Source organism: Ambystoma mexicanum, chromosome 6p (assembly GCF_040938575.1).
Source record: "Ambystoma mexicanum isolate Mex_15411 chromosome 6p, UKY_AmexF1_1, whole genome shotgun sequence".
Classification (NCBI taxonomy): Eukaryota; Metazoa; Chordata; class Amphibia; order Caudata; family Ambystomatidae; genus Ambystoma; species Ambystoma mexicanum.
The window spans coordinates 1,040,004,266-1,040,028,560 of NC_090935.1; positions in this window are offsets into that span (position 1 = coordinate 1,040,004,266).

The window sequence follows — 24,295 nt, forward strand, 5'->3', positions numbered from 1 at the left end:
TCGACGAGGGGGGACGGGACAGTGCCCGCTCGAGTAACAGACCTAGGAGTAATCGAATTACCCCTACTGGTACGTCCACAATAAGATGGTTTGTACTAGTTCTGTTAATAAATTTAGGTCTAGTAAAGCCAATGGTGACTTTACATGCCCGGAGAGACAGTAGTCAGTCCCCGGGTATGGAGTCTATGGTGGGGGTCCGCTAGGACGCCCCAGTGTTACGGCACGTAGGGTGCGGTGTAACACACATAGAAAAACATATCAGACCCTATGGAATAAAAGACCCCATAGCCCATCAAACACATTGACATTTCAAAGGAATTACACACATACATGTCCAAGAGTGGGAGAAAAGAGTCTCACTCTTGGCAGGATGGAAAAAAACAAACTCCAGAAATCCAGCAAAGCTGCTGGGGGACTCACTAGGTTAGGAAATTCAGCCTAAACAGAGAATTCTCCCTAACAGGAGACATGAGTGGGGACCTGATGGAGGCTGCCCCTGCACTGCTGGGGAGTGGGGGTGGTGGGATACATGAGTGGGGGCCTGGTGGAGGCTGCCCCTGGTGGCTGGGGGGTGGGGGTAATAGGGGACATGAGTGGGGGCCTGGTGGAGGCTGCCCCTGCACTGCTGGGGGGTGGGGGTAATAGGGGACATGAGTGGGGGCCTGGTGGGGGCTGCCCCAGCACTGCTGGGGGGTGTGGGTGGTGGTAGACATGAGTGGGGGCCTGGTGGAGGCTGCCCCTGCACTGCTGGGGGTTGGGGGTGGTGGGAGACATGGGTGGGGGCCTGGTGGAGGCTGCCCCTGGTGGCTGGGGGGTAATAGGGGACATGAGTGGGGGCCTGGTGGGGGCTGCCCCTGCACTGCTGGGGGGTGGGGGTGCAGGGGGACATGAGTGGGGGCCTGGTGGAGGCTGCCCCTGCACTGCTGGGGGGTGGGGGTGGTGGGAGACATGGGTGGGGGCCTGGTGGAGGCTGCCCCTGCACTGCTGGGGGGTGGGGGTTGTGGGAGACATGAGTGGGGGCCTGGTGGAGGCTGCCCCTGGTGGCTGGGGGATGGGGGTGGTGGTAGACATGAGTGGGGGCCTGGTGGAGGCTGCCCCTGCACTGCTGGGGGGTGGGGGTGGTGGGAGACATGAGTGGGGGCCTGGTGGAGGCTGCCCCTGGTGGCTGGGGGGTGGGGGCCTGGTGGAGGCTGCCCCTGCACTGCTGGGGGGTGGGGGTAATAGGGGACATGAGTGGGGGCCTGGTGGAGGCTGCCCCTGGTGGCTGGGGTGGGGGTGGTGGTAGACATGAGTGGGGTCCTGGTGGAGACTGCCCCTGGTGGCCGGGGGGTTGGGGTGGTGGTAGACATGAGTGGGGGCCTGGTGGAGGCTACCCCTGCACTGCTGGGGGGTGGGGGTAATAGGGGACATGAGTGGGGGCCTGGTGGAGGCTGCCCCTGCACTGCTGGGGGGTGGGGGTGGTGGGAGACATGGGTGGGGGCCTGGTGGAGGCTGCCCCTGGTGGCTGGGGGTGGGGGTGGTGGTAGACATGAGTGGGGGCCTGGTGAAGGCTGCCCCTGCACTGCTGGGGGTGGGGGTGGTGGGAGACATGAGTGGGAGCCTGGTGGAGGCTGCCCCTGCACTGCTGGGGGGTGGGGGTGGTGGGAGACATGAGTGGGGGCCTGTTGGAGGCTTCCCCTGGTGGCTGGGGGGTGGGGTGGTGGGAGACATGAGTGGGGGGCTGCTGGAGGCTGCCCCTGCCCTGCTGGGGGGTGGGGGTGGTGGGAGACATGAGTGGGGGCCTGATGGAGGCTGCCCCTGGTAGCTGTGGGATGGGGTGGTGGGAGACATGAGTGGGGGCCTGGTGGAGGCTGCCCCTGCACTGCTGGGGGGTGGGGGTGCAGGGGGACATGAGTGGGGGCCTGGTGGAGGCTGCCCCTGCACTGCTGGGGGGGTGGGGGTGGTGGATCGACATGAGTGGGGGCCTGGCGGAGGCTGCCCATGGTGGCTGGGGGGTGGGGGTGGTGGTAGACATGGGTGGGGGCCTGGTGGAGGCTACCCTGCACTGCTGGGGAGTGGGGGTGGTGGGAGACATGGGTGGTGGCCTGGTGGAGGCTGCCCCTGCACTGCTGGGGGTTGGAGGTGGTGGGAGACATGAGTGGGGGCCTGGTGGAGGCTGCCCCTGGTGGCTGGGGGGTGGGGGTGGTGGTAGACATGAGTGGGGGCCTGGTGGAGGCTGCACTCCACTGCTGGGGGGTGGGGGTGGTGGGAGACATGTGTGGGGGCCTGGTGGAGGCTGCCCCTGGTGGCTGGGTGGTGGGGGTGGTGGTAGACATGGGTGGGGGCCTGGTGGAGGCTGCCCCTGCACTGCTGGGGGGTGGGGGTAATAGGGGACATGAGTGGGGGCCTTGTGGAGGCTGCCCCAGGTGGCTGGGGGGTGGGGGTGGTGGTAGACAGAAGTGGGGGCTTGGTGGAGGCTGCCCCTGCACTGCTGGGGGGTGGGGATAATAGGGGACATGAGTGGGGGCCTGGTGGAGGCTGCCCCTGCACTTCTGGGGGGTGGGGGTAATAGGGGACATGAGTTGGAGCTTGGTGGAGGCTGCCCCTGGTGGCTGGGGGGTGGGGCTGGTGGTAGACAGAAGTGGGGGCCTGGTGGAGGCTGCCCCTGCACTGCTGGGGGGTGGTGATAATAGGGGACATGAGTTGGGGCCTGGTGGATGCTGCCCCTGCACTGCTGGGGGGTGGGGTGGTGGGAGACATGAGTGTGGGCCTGGTGGAGGCTGCCCCTCGTGGCTGTGGGATGGGGGTGTGGGAGACATGAGTGGGGGCCTGGTGGAGGCTGCCCCTGGTGGCTGGGGGTGGTGGTGGTGGTAGACATGAGTGGGGGCCTGGTGGAGGCTGCCCCTGCACTGCTGGGGGGTGGGGGTAATAGGGGACATGAGTGGGGGCCTGGTGGAGGCTGCCCCTGCACTGCTGGGGGGTGGGGGTGGTGGGAGACATGGGTGGGGGCCTGGTGGAGGCTGCCCCTGGTGGCTGGGGGGTGGGGGTGGTGATAGACATGAGTGGGGGCCTGGTGAAGGCTGCCCCTGCACTGCTGGGGGTGGGGGTGGTGGGAGACATGAGTGGGAGCCTGGTGGAGGCTGCCCCTGCACTGCTGGGGGGTGGGGGTGGTGGGAGACATGAGTGGGGGCCTGTTGGAGGCTGCCCCTGGTGGCTGGGGGGTGGGGGTGGTGGGAGACATGAGTGGGGGGCTGCTGGAGGCTGCCCCTGCCCTGCTGGGGGTTGGGGGTGGTGGGAGACATGAGTGGGGGCCTGATGGAGGCTGCCCCTGGTGGCTGTGGGATGGGGGTGGTGGGAGACATGAGTGGGGGCCTGGTGGAGGCTGCCCCTGCACTTCTGGGGGGTGGGGGTGCAGGGGGACATGAGTGGGGGCCTGGTGGAGGCTGCCCCTGCACTGCTGGGGGGGTGGGGGTGGTGGGAGACATGGGTGGGGGCCTGGTGGAGGCTGCCCCTGCACTGCTGGGGGGTGGGGGTGGTGGGAGACATGAGTGGGGGCCTGGTGGAGGCTGCCCCTGGTGGCTGGGGGGTGGGGGTGGTGGTAGACATGAGTGGGGTCCTGGTGGAGGCTGCCCCTGCACTGCTGGGGGGGTGGGGGTGGTGGATCGACATGAGTGGGGGCCTGGTGGAGGCTGCCCATGGTGGCTGGGGGGTGGGGGTGGTGGTAGAAATGGGTGGGGGCCTGGTGGAGGCTGCCCTGCACTGCTGGGGAGTGGGGGTGGTGGGAGACATGGGTGGGGGCCTGGTGGAGGCTGCCCCTGCACTGCTGGGGGGTGGGGGTGGTGGGAGACATGAGTGGGGGCCTGGTGGAGGCTGCCCCTGGTGGCTGGGGGGTGGGGGTGGTGGTAGACATGAGTGGGGGCCTGGTGGAGGCTGCCCTGCACTGCTGGGGGGTGGGGGTGGTGGGAGACATGTGTGGGGGCCTGGTGGAGGCTGCCCCTGGTGGCTGGGGGGTGGGGGTGGTGGTAGACATGGGTGGGGGCCTGGTGGAGGCTTCCCCTGCACTGCTGGGGGGTGGGGGTAATAGGGGACATGAGTGGGGGCCTTGTGGAGGCTGCCCCAGGTGGCTGGGGGGTGGGGGTGGTGGTAGACAGAAGTGGGGGCTTGGTGGAGGCTGCCCCTGCACTGCTGGGGGGTGGGGATAATAGGGGACATGAGTGGGGGCCTGGTGGAGGCTGCCCCTGCACTGCTGGGGGGTGGGGGTAATATGGACATGAGTTGGAGCTTGGTGGAGGCTGCCCCTGGTGGCTGGGGGGTGGGGATGGTGGTAGACAGAAGTGGGGGCCTGGTGGAGGCTGCCCCTGCACTGCTGGGGGGTGGGGATAATAGGGGACATGAGTGGGGGCCTGGTGGAGGCTGCCCCTGCACTGCTGGGGGGTGGGGGTGGTGGGAGACATGGGTGGGGGCCTGGTGGAGGCTGCCCCTGGTGGCTGGGGGGTGGGGGTGGTGATAGACATGAGTGGGGGCCTGGTGAAGGCTGCCCCTGCACTGCTGGGGGTGGGGGTGGTGGGAGACATGAGTGGGAGCCTGGTGGAGGCTGCCCCTGCACTGCTGGGGGGTGGGGGTGGTGGGAGACATGAGTGGGGGCCTGTTGGAGGCTGCCCCTGGTGGCTGGAGGGTGGGGGTGGTGGGAGACATGAGTGGGGGGCTGCTGGAGGCTGCCCCTGCCCTGCTGGGGGTTGGGGGTGGTGGGAGACATGAGTGGGGGCCTGATGGAGGCTGCCCCTGGTGGCTGTGGGATGGGGGTGGTGGGAGACATGAGTGGGGGCCTGGTGGAGGCTGCCCCTGCACTTCTGGGGGGTGGGGGTGCAGGGGGACATGAGTGGGGGCCTGGTGGAGGCTGCCCCTGCACTGCTGGGGGGTGGGGGTGGTGGGAGACATGGGTGGGGGCCTGGTGGAGGCTGCCCCTGCACTGCTGGGGGGTGGGGGTGGTGGGAGACATGAGTGGGGGCCTGGTGGAGGCTGCCCCTGGTGGCTGGGGGGTGGGGGTGGTGGTAGACATGAGTGGGGTCCTGGTGGAGGCTGCCCCTGCACTGCTGGGGGGTGGGGGTGGTGGATCGACATGAGTGGGGGCCTGGTGGAGGCTGCCCATGGTGGCTGGGGGGTGGGGGTGGTGGTAGACATGGGTGGGGGCCTGGTGGAGGCTGCCCTGCACTGCTGGGGAGTGGGGGTGGTGGGAGACATGGGTGGGGGCCTGGTGGAGGCTGCCCCTGCACTGCTGGGGGGTGGGGGTGGTGGGAGACATGAGTGGGGGCCTGGTGGAGGCTGCCCCTGGTGGCTGGGGGGTGGGGGTGGTGGTAGACATGAGTGGGGGCCTGGTGGAGGCTGCCCTGCACTGCTGGGGGTTGGGGGTGGTGGGAGACATGTGTGGGGGCCTGGTGGAGGCTGCCCCTGGTGGCTGTGGGGTGGGGGTGGTGGTAGACATGGGTGGGGGCCTGGTGGAGGCTGCCCCTGCACTGCTGGGGGGTGGGGGTAATAGGGGACATGAGTGGGGGCCTTGTGGAGGCTGCCCCAGGTGGCTGGGGGGTGGGGGTGGTGGTAGACAGAAGTGGGGGCTTGGTGGAGGCTGCCCCTGCACTGCTGGGGGGTGGGGATAATAGGGGACATGAGTGGGGGCCTGGTGGAGGCTGCCCCTGCACTGCTGGGGGGTGAGGGTAATAGGGGACATGAGTTGGAGCTTGGTGGAGGCTGCCCCTGGTGGCTGGGGGGTGGGGATGGTGGTAGACAGAAGTGGGGGCCTGGTGGAGGCTGCCCCTGCACTGCTGGGGGGTGGGGATAATAGGGGACATGAGTGGGGGCCTGGTGGAGGCTGCCCCTGCACTGCTGGGGGGTGGTGGTGGTGGGAGACATGAGTGTGGGCCTGCTGGAGGCTGCCCCTCGTGGCTGTGGGATGGGGGTGGTGGGAGACATGAGTGGGGGCCTGGTGGAGGCTGCCACTGCACTGCTGGGGAGTGGAGGTAATAGGGAACATGAGTGGGGGCCTGGTGGAGGCTGCCCCTGGTGGCTGGGGGTTGGGGGTGGTGGTAGACATGGGTGGGGGCCTGGTGGAGGATGCCCCTGCACTGCTGGGGGGCGGGGGTAATAGGGGACATGAGTGGGGGCCTGGTGGAGGCTGCCCCTGGTGGCTGGGGGGTGGTGGTAGACATGAGTGGGGGCCTGGTGGAGGCTGCCCCTGGTGGCTGGGGGGTGGGGCTGGTGGTAGACAGAAGTGGGGGCCTGGTGGAGGCTGCCCCTGCACTGCTGCGGGGTGGGGATAATAGGGGACATGAGTGGGGGCCTGGTGGAGGCTGCCCTTGCACTCCTGGGGGGTGGGGGTGGTGGGAGACATGAGTGTGGGCCTGGTGGAGGCTGCCCCTCGTGGCTGTGGGATGGGGGTGGTGGGAGACATGAGTGGGGGCCTGGTGGAGGCTGCCCCTGCATTGCTGCGGAGTGGGGGTAATAGGGAACACGAGTGGGGGCCTGGTGCAGGCTGCCCCTGGTGGCTGGGGGGTGGGGGTGGTGGTAGACATGAGTGGGGGCCTGGTGGAGGCTGCCCCTGCACTGCTGGGGGGTGGGGGTGCAGGGGGACATGAGTGGGGGCCTGGTGGAGGCTGCCCCTGCATTGCTGGGGGGTGGGGGTGGTGGGAGACATGAGTGGGGGCCTGGTGCAGGCTGCCCCTGCACTGCTGGGGGGTGGGGGTGGTGGGAGACATGAGTGGGGGCCTGGTGGAGGCTGCCCCTGGTGGCTGGGGGGTGGGGTGGTGGTAGACATGAGTGGGGACCTGGTGGAGGCTGCCCCTGCACTGCTGGGGGGTGGGGGTGCAGGGGGACATGAGTGGGGGCCTGGTGGAGGCTGCCTCTGCACTGCTGGGGGGTGGGGGTGGTGGGAGACATGAGTGGGGGCCTGGTGCAGGCTGCCCCTGCACTGCTGTGGGGTGGGGTGGTGGGAGACATGAGTGGGGGCCTGGTGGAGGCTGCCCCTGGTGGCTGGGGGGTGGGGTGGTGGTAGACATGAGTGGGGGCCTGGTGGAGGCTGCCCCTGCACTGCTGGGGGGTGGGGGTGCAGGGGGACATGAGTGGGGGCCTGGTGGAGGCTGCCCCTGCACTGCTGGGGGGTGGGGGTGGTGGGAGACATGAGTGGGGGCCTGGTGGAGGCTGCCCCTGCACTGCTGGGGGGTGGGGGTGGTGGGAGACATGACTGGGGGCCTCGTGGAGGCTGCCCCTGCACTGCTGGGGGGTGCGGGTGGTGGGAGACATGAGTGGGGGGCTGGTGGAGGCTGCCCCTGGTGGCTGGGGGGTGGGGGTGGTGGTAGACATGAGTGGGGGCCTGGCGGAGGCTGCCCCTGCACTGCTGGGGGGTGGTGGGAGACATGAGTGGGGGCCTGGTGGAGGCTGCCCCTGGTGGCTGGGGGGTGGGGGTAATAGGGGACATGAGTGGGGGCCTGGTGGTGGCTGCCCCTGCACTGCTGGGGGGTGGGGGTGGTGGGAGACAATAGTGGGGGCCTGGTGAGGCTGCCCCTGCACTGCTGTGGGCTGGGGGTAATAGGGGACATGAGTGAGGGCCTGGTGGAGGCTGCCCATGGTGGCTGGGGGGTGGGGGTAGTGGGAGACATATGTTGGTGATCAGTAGTGCAAGGTGACATGTGGGTTGGCTGGTGGGCATGGCCATGGTGGATGGGTTGCCTGTGGGACATGAGCAGGGGTGCAGGGTAGTACCCTGTGGTGTGGGCTGCCTGCAGGGGCCGTGGAGGGTGTAGAGGGAAAACCTGGGGGGACCCACATGGCCAAATCACGTGTAGCATTCCCCGGCACCACCACGCACTTCGGAATACACGTACCCCGGCCAATCGCGTGTGGAACTTCCCGCGCACCCCGAAGTACACGTACCCAGGCCAATCGCGTGTGGAACTTCCCGCACACCCCCACCTAGCCAGGCCAATCGCGTGTGGAACTTCCCACGCACCCCCACCTACCCAGGCCAATCGCGTGTGGAACTTACCGCGCTCCCCGTAGTACACGAACCCAGGCTAATCGCGTGTGGAACTTCCCGCGCAACCCGAAGTACACGTACCCAGGCTAATCACGTGTGGAACTTCCCGCACACCCAGGAACACACGCACATGCTATTTTTCACACAGCGGGTGTCCGTGTTTGTCGGTGCCCCTTTGAACCTCATTTGTCCTAGAGGGCCACTGTATGGGCCATTCATCATGGCTGTATATGGGTGCTTTTTGTTAGCGCACATTTTGGCGTACATTTTTTTCAGTCGCAGGGGCGCTACCGCCTGCTTTCTTGTGGCGTACTTGTTTGGCCCTGTGCGCGTCTTTGACCATGCGCTGGTTTGCCCTATTCGATTCCATGAATACGGGTTGTAGGCGAGCGTGTGGGCGTTCCGCACACTTGCCTCTTGTACTTCCCCCGTGACGCCCATATTTTCCCACGTTGTTCCCCATTCCGTGTGTTACGCCCCGTGTTACGCCTACTTTTGTGATGTGCGCCGCGCTATGTGCGATTACGCAGAGGTCGTGGCGCACGCTGTTGGATGACCTGTGCGCCGGCGTGCGCGGCGCACATTTTTAGCGCACATCCAATGTTTTTCTCGCGCACGGACTTCCATGAATCGCTGTGCGCTGGTTTTCCTGCGATTTTCGCACTTGCACTGCGATTTTCGCACTTTCCCTGCGATTCGCACGTTTTGGCACCTCTGCGCGGGAATTTTCGGCGCACATTAATTCCATGATTCGACCCCTAAGCCTTTGTGGAACTGCATGCCACGTCACCGACATGACCACTTCCTCAATCACACCCTCTCCTTTTGTAACAAATCACCTTGAATGTTCAAAAGCAGAGCATTCGGCCATTGGACAAAAAAAAAATAACTTATTTACTGTCATGAGAGTATTCCGTCACTGAGCAAAACAATAACACATTTACAATTATATTGCTCTAATAACTTTACTTGATTTGCTTTTCATATTTCCTTGGTTCAGGCTTTTCAAATAGTGAAAACAAATAATTCCATTTGACAAAAAAAAACTTTTAGTCATACTAGATATGCACAGTTTTAGGGGGGAGAGGACAGTGCAGTACATGGGATAAGACAATAATAAAAAACAAGTAAAAGTAAGGCCAGCAGGTGGCAAGTGAAAGGGTAAGTGCAGACGCCTGGTGTCAAGTGCTGGAAGTGGGACCGTAGGAATACAGAAACAGTCCCCAAGTGCAGGCAATACTCTTAAGAGGGGTGTGAATGTGATCACAGAAGCAAGACAAACAGCAAGAGTACAGCTGTCCAAAACAAATCAATGTCCAATCAAGGTTCTACAAAAATATACATACTTTAATGAAACACAGAGATATGCAACAAAAACCGTGCTAGAAAACACTAACAAATGACCCAAGACTTTAAGGAAAGAGAAATTCAGAATGTAAGATGCAAGCACTTTGGATACTTAGCATGGAGGAAAACACAAAACATTACTTCAATGATGGGGAAAAAGGTGCAACACAGGGCTTAACCACTATCTAAGGTCCCAACAAATAGACCAGGAGGGCTGGTGCCTTACAACAATATCTTTTTTTAATTGTTGGCGGGGTGACAGCATCAAACCAGTCTTCTGAGCTAGTAGGTAGTTCCAAATGCGTCACGTCACAGTGATTCAGACAGGGAGAAGATTTTGGAGTCGGGATCAAAACGGAGCTCATCGTGGTTTGATACAGCATTTGAAGTGTGCGAGTTAAAGTGGACACAGGGGTCAGATTGGTGTTCGAGCTTGGGTTGTCAATGAAGATGTTGGTTGGTGGTACAAGGTGCAGTTCGTAACACAGCGGTTCAAAGAATTCAGCAGCAAGATTCTTGCTTGAGCCAAGTTAATTTATTTATTTATTTATTTTGCATTTTTAAATCGCTCACACAGCCCACGGGCATTGAGGTGCTGTTACAGGAATCGTTTGTTTTTTTGTTGCGTAATTTTTTTGTTGTTGTCTTAGTTGCATATTTATAACACGCTTAAATACCCAGAGGTTTCTAAGTGTGTACCTGGAGATCGAATCTGTGTTGCTTTGTGTCATCTTGCTTCCAAGGCGAGCACGTTGCTGCTGAGCTATCCTCCCAGGACAATGTGAACAGCTGGTGAAGCGCAGCAGGGTACTGGTTTGAGGAGCAGCAGCAGTGGTTAGGAGAGGTTTGAAGAATTGCCGAAGGAAGCACCCAAGTCATGTTGGTTCGAATGTGTTTTAACGCGGTCGGCGATGGTCTGATGCATTTTTACATGGAATATAGTGGCATGGGTGGACTACACTACATGTAAGATGTGCATTTTATTTAATAAAATCTAACATATCTGAAATAGAAAAAGAGGGGTGGCTGCTTTTAGTGCCAGGAGGTCAGGTGGCTCCAAAGGGGGCACTGGAATTGTAAATGAATCAAGGTCAGTGGTGTCAGGTGAATACCTATAGTGCAGGGGCATTCATATCTTCCACAAATTAGCACTAGCGAGAAGTATAGCATGGAAAATCGGGTGTTTCTCTCAAATTGTTTTTTTTAAATAATGTGTTGAAATGGTGCATTTGACAGCATATGTTTGAGAAAAATTGGTTAAAATGTCATGCAATTAACAATTTGTTTTCTAGGGACATGCATACAAAGTCTAATAGATGCTATGTCACAATTAATTAATACACAGGCCATTTGACTACATTTTCATGTTGCCTGATTTTACAGGTTATGTCAGCATTGACACTGTAAGTAATTTCTATGCAACTTTACCCACGATACATATCTGCATTGCCAATGTAAACAATTTCCTGAAACTGAGTCCATAATCAATACCAGCATTCGTTGCCACAACTCTCACCTTAATAATAAAATGTCTGCAAAATATGAGCCAATTCACTTAGCTCTGCATTCATTGGACACACAAACAATGACTCTGGTGAGGATTAGTTGGGGAAATGAGCTTGTAACTATAGTCACTTTCAGGATCTCTGTGCAATGGGGGGCCCTGCTATGCCACTGCGTAACCCTGCATTGGTCCTTCACCTCCAGTGCAGCCTTTAGTACCAATGTAGCTGGCAGAGAGGCAGGTCTTGCTCCATCAGCAGTTCACCCGCACTGTCGCCGGGTGGGTAGGTTTGAACTAGAGCTTGTCTCTGTCTTCGAGCACCTCTCTTCACCTCTCAGAGGCCTTTAGAGAAGACTGCTCTTCCAACAGGGTCCAGATGAACTATTCCTCAAGTCATGGATGGTCCAAAAGTAAATACAATAAAGAGGGGGAGGGCCCTTCCTTATGAAGGCAAAAGTCCCCAGGGGATTGGGCAAATGCAAGCCTGCTTGGCTTAAGGGGCCCAATACCTGTTAAGGTAACAGGTGACATTTGCCTTATTGAATCATACCTAAAGTGCTTTGTACACCAGGAAGTAGAGGAGGCAGGAAGAAAAGAGATGTCTAGATAAAAGCATGATAGAGGAACCTTTCCTGAACAACCTCTGGCTATGCAAACGCCACCCCTTTTCCAAGCCCAAAGCAACAAAGGCCCTTTGGTAAGAAACACCATGGTGTGAGACTGGTCCATTTCCTTAGGGTGCGCCCTTTGAGAATTGATTCCCAGGATCTCTCCTGCATAGAGATGCCTGGGATGGAGTTGTGTTAACCCCCTCATAAAGGATCAAAGAGAGACACAGTCTTTCAGTCTATCGACCTGCTGGCTTATATTGGACAGGCTGTTTGACTAGAGTACACAGAATCCTTCCACGGCTAGTCTGGAAACACAGTGTTGACATATGTATAGTAAAAATCAGATGTGGTTTTTAATAATTATGTGAACCATCACCCACCATACTGATGACTAGTTATGGCTGATAGCTCCAGTTTACCCTGCCACCAGGGTGATAGTTTATCACAATGTTGTAGTTTTGTAACAGAGATGCAGATTTAAATGCAGCCTCTGCACTGTGGTGACTTTGCTGTCACAGCAAGTGCCATACAGGGCACCTGTGATTCTGAACCTTTTTGTGCCTCTTGAGTGCAGCCACTGCAGATCAGGATACTGTGGTAAGTCATAAGAAGGAGTTGAGCAAAGGGGTGGCATTTCAACTCAATGTTTTATTCAACGAGGGAGAAAAAAGCCTAACTCTGCCTAGCGCTAGAGGTTTTGCCATACCTAAATGAATAATAACTTGGGTGCTCATCGTCAGGGTGGTTCTCAAACTAAAGAGTCTATCCTCTGTCCAAATCTGTTCAATCCTTCCCCTAACACTAATCAAAGAGGTTTTAGCAAACAGAAATAAAACCAGGAGAATGACTCCCTTCTCAATTTGCAAGTGGATCAGTCTCAGGCTGCTTTGAACCAGTCTTGTCCGCAAACTTTTGACAACAAAGGTGATGCCAGGAGAATGACTCCCTTCTCCTGGTCAATGGGGTCAACTTTTGGGCTGATTTCTAATAATCTTCTGCAATAGTTTCTCATTCAACAATTGGTGAAACCAGCAAAATGACTCCCCTCTGCCGGTCAAACTGCATTAGACATAGAGGCTGTTTGCGGACAGCTTTTAAAAGTACTTCTAGTTCGTCCCAGCGACTTTCCCTGGTTTGACCAATTGTCCATAGTTCTTCCTTTTTTAACACAATGTAAATTCCCAAGCTTCCCAGATGTTCTCCTTGAGAAATGAAACGGAGGAGATCACTCCTTAGTGTCCTTGGTTTCTTCTCTTATTATTAACAGCATTATTGGCAGAGAGACCACTTTCGTAACTTCCTTGATACTGAGTGTGTCTCTTTTGTTACTGTGATGAGGGAGATTACTCCAGAATAAATATTCACTTGTAGCTTCTTGAATACTGTTACTTTGATCAGGGAGATTACTCCTGATGCAATCTTCACTAGTGACATTTTTAACACTTTTAATGTCACAAGGGAGATTACTCCCAATGTATTCTTTAGCACTGCACTCTTTAGCACCATGACTATGACAAGGGAGATTACTCCTGATGTACTCTTCACCCTTTCCCAAGCCCCTACTGGGTCTACCTCAGCTCACGTTACAATCCATTTGCTGGGGCCACGTCACCGGTTCTTCCCGGGGTGTTGGGTTCATTTGTTCCCATCAGCTGCTCGCTATAACTCTCTCTTCACTCCCTGCTGCACTGTTGCAGCTGCACAACATCCCTGGCCTCTTGGTATCGGCTGTCATTGAAGGACCACACAGTCCATCTCCCTGAGGTCATTCCACTGTTGGTCTGTCTTTCTCCAGTGTTTGCTCAGGTCAGGCCTCCCTCTGCCTTAGGAGGATACCCCTGACCTTTCCACTGTGTCATCTCAACTGAGGAGTTTCTCTCTAGTCAGACTTCCTCGTTCCCAGGCTTGAACTCCCCAGAGCTGACAGGCTTCAAGTCGGCTTCCCCTTTCAATGAGTCCTCCCATTCTTTTTATGTCCTGTAGCTGGGTCGTCCTCAGTAGACTAATATAGTCTTTCCTTTGTGTCCCTGCAGTACTCGTCATGCCTCCTCTGGGACACCTCTTCCCAGTACTGCCTGGAGCTGAAAAAGGAGTAGTTTGTATTACTCCTTCAATCTTCTCCCTCTCCATACTTTTTGGAGATGAGTCAATATTGCTCTGTATGATCCTTTCATTCATTCTCATCTTGGTGGAGTCAAATCTTACATAAGGAAAAGAGAGAGTATTACAATAACAGATAGTAATCTTCTCAGGTTGTTTTTTGAAAGACCTCAAAGATTTCCTGTCTCAAAGGTAAGGGGGCTAGGGAGTTCCATCACAAAAAGGGAGTCCTTGTCCCCCTGAGGGATTCTCTCCCTGTGTGGTCCCGTATTCTGCCACCCCTTGAGGGATTGTTGCACAGTGGGTTCACCTCATTACCCTCACAGGGAAGCTCTACCCTCGGAGGAAAAGAGACACATTCCCATGAATAGAGACAACAATGATTCAGTAGGGCACAAGTTTACAATATGTTTTTGACATGGAGTTTGATGAAAGGAGGGCATGGTTAGTAGTCCACCCCGTATGCCATGATATAACATGCATCATTTTATGTTTAATACATTTTTCTTTTTAAAAAGGAGCGTCTGTTGCCTTGCAAGTTTGCAATTCCTCACGCATTCATTTATAACACATGTGCCAAAGGTCTGGGAGCCCCTCTACCGAGACCGAGCATGGCCAAATACCCTGCTCTGTGGGAAGGTGCCCACTCAGGAGGGTCTACAACCACATTTTAGCTCACGGTACCTTTCACAGAGGAGAAATTCCCATTCGCATATCAATCTGGTCGCACCCAGTAGGGCAGTCCAGCACCGTAATGCTAAGCAAATCTTCTCTAAACTAGAGTACCAACATAATCCCCAGAAACGTGTTTCAGCCTAGTTGGCCTCATCAGTGAGGTGAAGCTGTGCCTCTCTAAGCAAAGTGAGCAAGGGGTCCCAGTCTGGATTACCCTAGATAACTTAGGTTGAAAACCCAAGTCCCTAAACATATGTGAAAAAGGTCTGCCAAATAACCTGTTCTCTGAGAAGGTGCCCACTCAGGAGGTCTACAACCACGTTTTAACTCACTGTACCTTTCACAGAGGAGAAATATCTATTAGCATACCAGTCTGGTCCCATCCATTTAGGCAGTCCAGCACCGAAAAGTTAATCAAATCTCATCTGAACAAGAGTACCAACAGCAACCCAAAACAGGTGTTTTGGCCTAGTCGGGCCTCATCGGTGAGGTAAAGCTGTGCCTTTCTAAGCTCCCTTTGCTCACTGTGCCTTAGAGAGGCTCAGTTTGACCTCACTGAGAAGCCCAAACACGGCCGAAACACGTGTTTGAGGTTGATGATGGTACTCTTGTTCAGAGGATTGCCGAGCATTTTGGTGATGGACTGTGTGGGTAGGAAAAAGACTGATATGCAAATGGTTATTCCTCCTCTGTGAAGGGTGAAGTGATCTAAAACATGGTTGTAGATCCTGCGGAGTGGACTAAATTCCATAGAACAGGGTTTTAGGCAGAATCACATGCAGTACCCTTGGGCACACTACACACAATTAAGACTACAAGTGTAAGTACAATTTCACCTTTGGTACAAGCCTGCACTACACTGTAATGTGGTAGCAGCGGCTGAGCAGCCAGATTTATCTCAAGACTAAAGCGAGCAGTACAAGAGGTTACACAAAGGACTAGCAATCACAGTGATTTGAACAAACACTTATTCAAGGTTTCTTGGTAAAAGAATATACAAAGTCAGTTGGAAAACATTCCACTAGTAAGAGCAGCTCAATATCACAGTCTAATATTCTACAAAACACAACCAATCAGTTTCTGGACAAGTTCAGCTCCCCTGAAGTGGGAGTAAAATGGCACTTCAGTTACTTTAAAAAGGGCTAAAAAGACAAGGTTAAAAGAATTAAAGCACAAATACTTTCAGAGGTAGGGCAAATAGATTCGGTTCACTACAACCAGCAATTCAATTCAATAGGCCTTGCCCAAAGTCAATGGTTCAGAGTCTTGGATAGGATAGCACAGTTATGGTAGTAAACGGTTAAGTCTTTGCCATGGTTTTTAGAAGTAGTTGGTCAGACGAAAAGTTATATGTCGGATTAGAGAAGGACAAGCCTTCGAAGTTGGGAAAGTTTCACAAACTTTCACGGCAGCAGAAAGGATTGCCTGGCCGTGCTTGCTCAGTACCTTTTAAATGAAGAAGAGCTGTAGCTGAGGCAGTTGTTCCTGGCAGTTCCGCAGATTTCGCTGTTCCTGCACTTCAGTCGTGGGGACAGAAGGAGGACGTCAGAAGGTTCCAGCACTGCCCAGGTTAGAGGCCACAAGCTTGGCTAAACGTCAGTTTAAGGTGTGAGTGCCTTAAAAACCACAAACTGGTATCCTTCTCACTGGCTATCCGGTTTTCAACAGCACTCTGATGAAAATTCAACCACTATAGAGACGGTGTCCAGGTGACTTGAGAGTTGGTTGTTCTCACTAAACTCAAGGGATGAAGCTAACCTTGAAGGGATTCTCTGTTGATATAGTTTCAGGCAATTCGGACATGCAGCAGGGCTTCACCGGTGGATCAGGAGTTGCAGCAGGCATCTTCCTTCAGCTCGTCTTTCGTACTTTTGTTCCAGTGGTCGACTCTGCCTTCCAAGTCCCAGAGGCCTGCTTTTAAACAGTTTTCCCCCATTCATTCCAGCCTAGCTGTCACTCACCCAGCAGGGTGGCTGTCCCCATCAGACAGCCAGCCAGCCAATCACACAAGAGTGCATTCAGGTCTCCTAGGAGACTAAGCACAGGGAGTTTCAGGAACCTCCCTCACATCCTGTCCACCCCATACACTCAGGCACCAGAGGAGGGCTTCAGCACTGAAGCCTACCAAAGGACGACAAACAAAGGGACCAAACCTGGTTTGCCATGCAGAGTGAAACTCAAGAAGGACCTTTCCAAAAAGAAACGGCAAAAAGAACAGATGACCGGAGTCTGTTTTTACAGATAGGTCTGGGGCACTATATTGGAAAACATGGCTGTACCGATTTTTAGCTACCGGTGTTCGCGGTCGGGAAAAATCATGGTAGTTTGTTTTAAACCACTGCCACCAGCCATTTTGAGAGGGAAAGAGTGACATTTGACTGTTACATGAGTGTTTAGACTCAGGAGATGCTAGGCAATCCCTCCATCACTCTACAGGAAGATAGTGTGTGCTGGGTCTGTACATTTAAAAAGACTAGTAAAGTCAATTTAACTTAACATGCTCTGGGAGACCGTAGTCAGTCCCAGAGAACGTATTTAAACCTTGGGAAGTCTGAAAGATATCCTTGTGCCACTACACTGAGAGTGCTGTGTGACACACAAGAAAAAGATGATGCCTATTGAGTTGAGTTTAAAACACCATATCCAAAGAACACAAAAGTAAAACACATTGAAAATGAAAGGTTCAAAGTCCCAAAATATATCAAAAGAGCTGGAGGGCTCTAAGGTAGAGGAAATTTAGTACTTGGGTGAGAAATCTCCCTAACACATGGTATTTTACCTGACGCTTTCTCAGTAGAGAGGCTCCCACACTCATTTTCAAATTTGTAAAACTTGGGATTTCACCCTAAGTGACCAAGGGTAATCCAGCTGTGGACCCCTTGCTCACTGTGACTTAGAGAGGCTCAGATTCATCTAACTGAGGAGGCCCAACAAGGCCAAAACACGTGCCTGGGGTTCCTGATGGTACTCTTATTAAGAGAAGGCTTGCCTAGCATTTGGGTGCTGGACTGCCCCTGTTGGTGAGACAAAGACTGATATGCAAATGGATATTTCTCCTCTGTGAAGGGTGCAGTGAGCTAAAACATGGTTGTAGACCCTCCCGAGTGGAAGAAATTCCATCGAACAGGTTATTTGACCCATGTTCATTCTTAATAAAAGGCCTCCCCCACTCCCTTTTAAATTCATTTATAACACATACTCTCGTTCGAACCACTAAAACTCCCTTCTCTAAACCAGATCATAAAAGGGTAGTGGTGTGTGGAAGTGAAGGGAGAGGGAAGGGAATAGTGAAACATCAACATTAAAAAATGCACATATCACTCTGGCACACTTTGGTGCAATGCCTGCTTTCATGCTGTAGGTGGCATTTCTTAATACTGCAGTATTCGAATGTTTGCTAACCATAAATACCAACTTCACAGAAGTTATTTGTGGAATTCATTGAATTCACTACTACAGTGTGGGGTATCACGCTACCCTCAACAAATTACACTTTGGGACTCATTTTGAAAACAGTACATTGCATTTTGGGGACCTGCTACATTTGCACTTTTGTGTAAAAAAAATGTGCATGTATCTTGAACTTTGTAGTTAAAAAAGTGTAGGCTGAGGGTGGCTTGTACAAAAGATTCTTATGCAATTTGCCTGCCTTTGCAGGTGTTAAAAATTGATTGATTCAATATGTATGAATTGGCTTTAAACAAGCATGAACATACTATGGTGGTGTAAAACTCAATCTTTTTTGAAGGCGGAGCAGGAATGATAGGCAGCAATGGGACATTCATTCAGAGCAATCCCCTGGGTTGAATAAGAAACTATGGCTCTTTCTGTTTCCAATAAGTTAAATTCTTTAGTAGTCTAGTGAGTGTGAAGTACACATCGCAACGGAACTGAAAAGAAGACTCGATGCCAAAACATAAATAAATAATTTTGTTTTTCAGAATGGAAGACAATTAGAATTTATGAAATATACACTGGGTGTGCAGTTACCAATTTGAAAATTCCATTGACAAACCATCATTTTGTCCCCACCATTGAGAAAAAAGTGTAGTCAAAGGCTATATATATGTAACTCAGGATAGGGCATAACAAAGTCAAAAAAGGGTTGAAAAGGGCAGCAAAGGGAGTACAAGGTACAGGTCATGAGGGATATTGAAGGGGTGTGTTTGAGTGTATAGGGTGAAACCCCCATTTTAAAAAAAACCTGCAAACAAACCATCAGCAAAAAAATGAAGAGCTAATATACACAATTCTCTTAAAAGGGCAATCCATATATTTTTGATATACAACCAAATTACTGAAGATGGCAACCAGCAAACATATTGCTCTGTCTTCGAGAACTGTTTATTCATTGCCCTATTGATGTGTATTGTTTATTTATTTGTCTTAGGACACATAGTGCTTCAAACAGAAACACTGTAGAAAAGGAACAGAAATAGACAGAGCAATACAGTTGACTTGCCCTTTACAATAGTAGTAGAATGTACATGAAAAAACAACCTGTTGGGGAGGAGATAGTGAAACCATAAACGCGGGCACAGCACATGTTATACATATTTGTAGGGTGTACATTAATTAATTGATAGTTTCATAATTCTGCACAGTTGGGAGCCGGGAATATATCAGAGAGACGAGAGGGGGGCCCAATAAAGAGGGCCAGCTCAGTTGGACCTTATGCGAGGGCATTTAAGGACAGGTGTGCATACTGTTGTGGTGGTGATCATCGTGATGTTGTGTGGAGGTTCCAGTGGCAGGGAGGAAAGAAGCTAAAGGGGTGGAAACAAAAGACAGTGCAGAATAGCTGGGGGTTGATGGGGGCTGCTAATGTTAAGTACTGCATTGGAGCACAGGGTGAAGGACACTAAAGATCGTGAAAAAAGGGGTAGGAAAATGGGGGAGGGGCTGCATTCATGTGAAGGCTAAAATGGGACATATTTGGAGAGACTAATGTTGCATTGAGAACCAGCCAGTGAAAAGGCACTTCCTGTAGCAGTATAGACGGTGCACCTGGAAAGCACCCTCTGAGCTGGTTTACTGGTACTGGTATCCACAAACATTGGCATAGATTGTCCCTCTAATTTATACTGCATAAATAGAACTTCCTGTTCTACCGGCACCAAAGACAGTATGCAGGCTTTCTCTCTCAATTTTAGTCAGAATGTGTCTTGATCAATTTGAGGAATCAAGGGAGACCCAGGAATGTAAGCAGGCACAGTAGCATTCAGAAATGTACGACATTCTTCGGTAAAATTATAGTGTGATCTAATGTGTACATGTTATGGTATTTCATATAGAACAAAATAGTCAGCACAAATTCCTAAAGTCAGAGATAATGTTCATGGAACCTTAAAATGCAATTCAAACAGCATTAGGAACTATCAATACATCTTAAAAGGGATGTTGAAGGGATAGAAATGCAAGCAGGACAGCATCAGTTTTTGCAATTGCTTTTCCTTTAAGCATGCATGAAAAGGTCAACCCTGTCATGAACTTTGCATTTCTTTGTGCCCATTCCAAATAGACACAAGGGCATGTGAATATGTTCTATGCATTTCAAAGAGCATTCTGTTTGTGGTTGTTTAATGTACTTTAAAATGCAAAACCACACCTCCTTATCTGTACAAATGAGCAAAGAGAGTGAATAAAGGACCCTGAAGATTCACATATGGATGCACAAATTCCTGGGGCCTCAGGCTCACATCCTGCAGACATCTGCACCGCCCCACTTTACCCATAGGTTCCAACATTGGATCCAACACAGCAACCATCATGGTAAGATCTCCCCACAACAGCACAGCGGCTGCCCTTCAGGGGATACACTCTAGCCAATTAGCTGGACAACCCTGGTATGAGGGGGGGGGGGGGTGGACTCACACCAAGGCCACAAGACGATGCTGCAGCACTAATGCTGGGATTCCCGAAATCCTATAAGACCACAAAGTCTCACGAGATCATCCAAACCACATACCCCATTTTGGATGGCCAGCGCTGTATAAGCCCCACCCAACCCAAAGCATGTGCTTAGCATTTTTAAAACCAAATCTGCACCCGCACTTACAAACCTCTTAGCCTCCATTCAAGAAGAAGATACTTACCTGTTCCAATATCCACTGCGGCCTCCATAGGCCCTGGACCATTGTTGCATCGCTGGAAAAACAGAGAGAAAGACAATCAATAAAAGAATACAGAGCAGAACCACAAGAAAACAAATTAAGCAACCAAACTAGTTCTTTTTCATCATTCTGCAACCAGAGCCCCTCCTGCAACCAGACCAAACAGCAACCTGCAAAGAAAGTCAAGAGGAGAATCAGAAAGAGTCTAGGTATTAGGTACACAACAAGACAGATATCGCAGAACAATTAAGACCTTGCAAAATCACTAGCAGCAGTGAGGAATTCAGTAACTGATAAGGAACATTTTGGGACACTACAAATAAGCCCATTTACAGGCTAAAACAGTGTGTGACTTTGCAGAACTCACCACCTGTAGTAAGGAAGCAGAACTACAGTGAGGGACCTTTCAACACTGCAGAACCACAGGAAAGCAGGCATACAGAAGCTGACTACAGCTGGAATGGGTTGTTGGCTCTGTGACAAAACTGGGTTAAGCTGCTTCCGGGACACCTCTACCTCGCATCACTGTAAGACACACAACCCTATCGTTACAGGGGGGAAACACACTGAGGCGGACATGGGGCAGACAATTAATGGTTCTATTTCTACAGGGACAACACGCCCACACCGAAGGACAACGGCAGAGAGTGTGTCTCTGCCGTCGTATGCATAGATTACATCTTCATCCACTCAAAAGCCAATTACGAGCACAGCAGGCATGTGCTAGCCATATTGGCCCATTTACGACAACACTGCCCCTTCGAAATTGACAAATGCTCCTTCCATGTCACAAGGGTGGAATTCCTTGGGTTTATCTTGACACCTCAGGGCATTGTAATGGATAATCAAGATGTGGATACCATTCTTCGGTGGCATTCCCCAACAACAGTTAAGTCAGTCAAGAGCTTCTTACGGTTCAATAACATTTATATGTGCCTCATCTTGGACTTTTCTGAGGTGGTCCACCCCATCACCTCATTACAAGGTCTTTGTTTGGAGTCAGGAAATAGAACAAGCCTTTAACGCTGTGAAAGACCGAGTCACCAGAGCCCCAGTACTGCTCCATCCTAACCCAGAACAGGCATTTGTGGTGGTGTCGGATGCCTTGAATATCGCCATCAGAGCTGTCTTGTCACAATGGAATCCAGAGACAAGCGTTCTGCATCCAGTGACCTTCTGCTAACAAGAAATGTCTCACCCTCAGAGCTTCACTATGCAAATACAGACAAGGAATTATTACCCATCAAGGCAGCTTTTAAGGAGTGGCAAACTGTTTTCACAGATCTTCACAATTTGCAATATTTAAAATCAGTTTGGCCCTATCTGCATGCCAGCTGTTCAGGGCACTATTCTTCACAAAATTTGATTTCATCATAACTTATTGTCGAGGAGTCTGTAATGAGAAAGCAGATGCCCTTTCTCAAATGGGTCTGAACAAAGAAGAAAAAGAGCAAGCCCACGGACCTCCAGAAGCACCCCCCATTATTTCTGCAAAGAAGATCATCGGCGGGTTGGACAGGAAAAACAATGCAATATCTGCATTACATGACAGTAGCCGTAGTGCACTGTCCCACAAAGACTTACAGACTTGGATGCAGGCTGACCGTGCAAGACGGCTTGCCCTACCACCAAGATCAGCTCTATATCCCTATTCCTACACTACAGGAACAGGTCATCAGTGGATATCACGAGGCACTTCTAGGGCACCATGCCGGATTCAAGAAAACCAACATAAAGCTCCAAAGGTGCTATTGGTGGCCGACACTAAACAAAGTCGTGACACTTTATGTTCATGCCTGTGACATCTGCACCCAAATTAAACCTCAAAAACAGAAACCACAAGGGGTCCTCCAGCCATTACCTGTACCACTGTCTCTGTGGCATATTTTAGCGATGGACTTTATTACCTACATACCCCCCAGCCGTGGGTATGATACAGTCCTGGTGGTGGTGGATCTCTTGTCCAAAATGACACACTTCATCACTATGAAAGGGGCACCCAATTCCAACACGTTGACATGAAACTTTCTGCAGCACATCACCTGTTTGCATGGTTTTCCATTAGTGGTTATTTCAGATAGAAGAAACCAGTTCTTATCTCGCTTCTGGTCCCGCTGTTGTTACTTATCTAAATCGACATGCACCTCTCGACCAGTTACCAGCCTCATACTGATGGGCAAACCGAAAGAGTAAACCAGAGTCTCGAGTGATAAATACAGTGTGTGCTAGCCCAAACGTGGTTGGAGTTGGTTGATCTCCTCTGGCTAGCTGAATATGCCAACAACACCTCACATATTTCAATGGGTTACACCCCATCTATCTGTTACATGGTTGGCACCCTTGTACGTCCATATAAGACCCACTGGAAACCACTGAAATGCCAGCAGTCCAAGCACTGCATACCAATATCCACTGTACACTGGCACAAGACAAAGGTTATCTCTTGCAAGAAAAGGAAACATATAAGAGGTTTGTGGTCCGGGCACAAAGACCCGCTTCCTCATATCAAGTGTGGTATCAGGTATGGTTAGCTACCCAAACACCCGGCTTGACTTTGTTTCAGCACACACTCCTCTTCAAACTCTCTCAACAGTTTGAAGAAAGGGGTGGGTGACTGTCCAATCAGGACAGCCAGACCCCCAGTGGGCGCTAGTTCCATTCAGGCACGCAGGCAGACATAGGGCAGGCAAGTGAATAACTCCTCCCCCACTTCCTGACTGCCCAGACACACTGGAGCCCATTCCAAGACACCCAAGAGTTCTTGCTAAAGGCAAAACACACACACAGAGCTCCCTCTCCCGGAATGGTAGAAGAAGGCCTAACAAAAGACAACCACACTGGAAATTGTGAAAAAAGAAATGAGCCACTATGTTAGAACATAGGTGACCCTATTTTGCACAACCGAGACTGGGAATAAAGTCTGCGGCTCAATAGTTCGTCAACCACATCCACTTGCACCAGCCATTACTAAAGTGTTGCAATGTGACTATAAATTCACAGGAGCAGAGAGAAGGAAGATACTAAGTATCCCCTTGGCACTTCACACAAGGTGGTGTGTGCCAATCTCTCATAGTATAACGTTTTAGGAGGGATACAAAATACCCCTCTATCCTTAAGAACTGTTGTTAGTGAGGGTAAAGATAGAATCACAAAGGAGAACTGAAAGGGTTCCCAGCAAAACTGCCCATACGGAGCTGTGTGCTGCAAAAGTTAAACACAGATGTCTTTAAAAATATATGAAGGATAGTAGACTCCATAGCAAAGGGAAAACACAGAGAACAGAGTTCCAAAGGTCAGAGCAAAATAAGAATGAATGAGTGGAAAAAGGCTACACTCATTCAGGATTAAATTAACAAGTTCCAGAAGTCCAGCAAAAAGTGCTGGGGCCTCACTAGGAGAGGGGATGAAGCATAAAAATGATAAATCTCCCTATCAATCCCCCCAACCCCATAGACTAAGAGACAGGGGTATCTAATCCGCTCATGCATGAATCTCTTCATCCAGTCCGTCATACTGTCTGGAGAGACCATCAGCATTCTTATGTTGGGTACCTGACCTGTGCTCACTAGTGAAATCAAAGCCTTGAAGGCTAATGGACCACCTGAGCAATTTTGGGTTTTTGCATTTTGTCTGTATCAACCACCTTAAGGGTAGGTGATCAGTTTGAATCGAATAGAAAAACATTCACCTTCAATTGTGGCACACCTGGTCTCCCTATCTTTTAATTTTCTACTAATAAAGCAGATGGGGTGATCTCTGCCTGTGCTATTAAATTGACCCAAGACTGTTCCTATCCCTGTGTTGCATGCATCAGTCTGGACTAAGAAGGCCTGAGTATAATCTGGAGCAGTCAGTGCTTTTTCACAGTACTCATTCCACTTGACTTTCTTAGGGTTCTTGGGAGAGGACACAGTATTCAGAAGAGAAGTCATGGTCCCAT